We start from the raw sequence: 2,500 nt of genomic DNA, 5'->3' as shown, positions 1-2,500 counted from the left end.
AGATCAGAGGAGGGGGAGAGCAATTTGTCACACGTCAACTTGGATAGTTTTAAGACTCTCGGCTCGCTTGAACAATCTACTTATTGAGTAACTGTGAAATCTGTGCGCTCTGAACTACCTACTTAGTGAGAAACAGCGAGCGCTGAACTACTTCGGATTACTTCGCTTGTCTGTTTGTTCTACTTACATCAAGAGTGCGCACATGATTTTTGCACGTAGGCAAGATTACATACATTGGACGTGCGTTAATACTTACATTGTAAAAAAACATACATATATAAGAAATATGAACATATTTATAAATACAAAGAACACACAATTCTATGACATAATTACATATATGACGTAATATCTAATATTACGTTACAAAACTCACCACCCTACCACACACACACACACACACACACACACACACACACACACACACACACACACACACACACACACACACACACACACACACACACACACACACACACACACACACACACACACACACACACACACATATATATATACACACACATATATATATATATATGTGTGTGTGTGTGTGTGTGTGTGTGTGTGTGTGTGTGTGTGTGTGTGTGTGTGTGTGTGTGTGTGTGTGTGTGTGTGTGTGTGTGTGTGTGTGTGTGTGTGTGTGTGTGTGTGTGTGTGTGTGTGTGTGTGTGTCTGTGTGTGTGTGTGTGTGTGTATGTCTAAAAAGGAGGTACAATGATGGTGGACTGGCTGGTGAGGTTACTTAATGTTTGTTGGAGAGAGGGTAGAGTGCCGGAGGACTAGAGGAGTGCCTGTATAGTTCAACTTTACAAGGGAAAAGGGGACAAGTGTGAGTGTAGTAGTTTCAGAGGGATTAGCTTGTTAAATGTAGTTGGGAAGCCTTATGGGAGGATCTTGATTGAGAGGATTAGGAGAGGAATCGAGGGTGTAATTCGTGAGGAAAAGTGTGGATTTAGGACGGGTAGAGGTTGTGTAAATCAGATTTTTGTGGTAAGACAGATGTGTGAGAAGCTATAGGAAAGGGGAAGGATGTTTTTTGGGCTTTCATGGATCTGGAAAAGGCCTACGGCAGGGTAGATAGAAAGGCACTGTGGGAGGTTTTCCGGATATACGGGATAGAATGAAAGCTTCTAGGAGCTGTCAAGAGATTTTACGAGAGCAGTAGAGCATGTGTCAGGATTAGAGATGGAGAGAGTGAGTGGTTGGAGGTAAAGGTGGGACTTCGTCAGGTATGCGTTATGTTGCCCTGGCTGTTCAACTTCTACATGGATGGGGTGGTGCGAGAGGTAAATGCAAGGGTAGTGGGTTAGGGATTGGAGATGGTCAAAGAAAGTGGAGAAAAGGGGGAGGTCAGCCAGCTGCTGTTTGCGGATGACAATGCACTTGTGGCAGGATCGGAGGAGGGATTGAGGAAGTTGGTGACAGAGTTTGAGAGAGTGTGTGATAGAAGAAAGCTGAAGATAAATGTGGGTTAAAATAAGGTGATGAGATGTACAAGGGGTGAAAGTGGCAGCAGACTGGAAGTGAGCATTAAGGGAGAGCGACTGGAGGAAGTGGATAGTTTTAGATACTTGGGAGCAAATGTGGCAGGGAAAGGTAGATTGAAGGTGGAGGTAGAATGTAGATTGAGAGAAGTGATAAAAATGCCTTGGTGGATTAAAAAGTGTAATGAGGAATAGACAATTGGGAATGGATGCTAAGAAGAGACTGTATGGAGTGATTGTGCCAACAGCACTGTATGGGACAGAAACATGGAACATAAGAAAGAAAGAGAAGGAGTTTGAATGTGTTTGAGATGAGGTGCCTGAGAAGTATGATGGGGGTTACTAGGCTGGATAGAGTAAGAAATGAGGAGGTGAGGAGGAGAACAGGGGTGGAAAGGAAGTTGGGAGATAGGGTTGATGAAAGAGTATTAGGATGGTTTGGACACATGGAAAGAATGAGTGAAGAAAGATTAGTAAAAGAGGTATGGAAGGCAGATGTGGAGGGAGTGAAAATGAGGGGACGTCCTAGGATGAGATGGATGGATAGGGTGAAGTGGGCTTTGGGGAAGAGGGGAATGTCTGTTGAGGAAGGACGGGAGAGGACAGAAGACAGGGGTGAATGGAGAATGGTTGTATATGGATGATGTTGTGATGCATGAGGTGGAATGGGTGGGGGGGGATGGGGGGGTGAGGTAGTATGTGTGAGCAAAATTTGACGCAGCCCGAAGGGATTTCTCCGAGTCTCCTCTTTTTATGCAGTGGTCGCCGATTTAATGAAGCGGCCTTAATGTGGATGTGCTGTGTCTTGCAATACTGCTTCTGATCCAGGGCAGTGGACAAGGTGCAGGGATGACCCGTCATCCAGGAGGTGCAAAGATAAGAGGAGGGTGGAGGGGAGTGGAGTGTAATAAAGGGATGTAATGGGTGGGAATGATTTTATACCTTTTTCTTTTTGGCTACCTCCCTTGTAAGGGGGAAAAAGCCTTGGTATATGTATGTGTGTATATATACAT

This window comes from Oratosquilla oratoria, chromosome 27 (genome assembly GCF_046742065.1).
Source record: "Oratosquilla oratoria isolate Oo_2021 chromosome 27, ASM4674206v1, whole genome shotgun sequence".
Classification (NCBI taxonomy): domain Eukaryota; kingdom Metazoa; phylum Arthropoda; class Malacostraca; order Stomatopoda; family Squillidae; genus Oratosquilla; species Oratosquilla oratoria.
The sequence above is the reverse complement of the archived record's forward strand: the minus strand, read 5'-3'. Positions refer to the sequence as shown.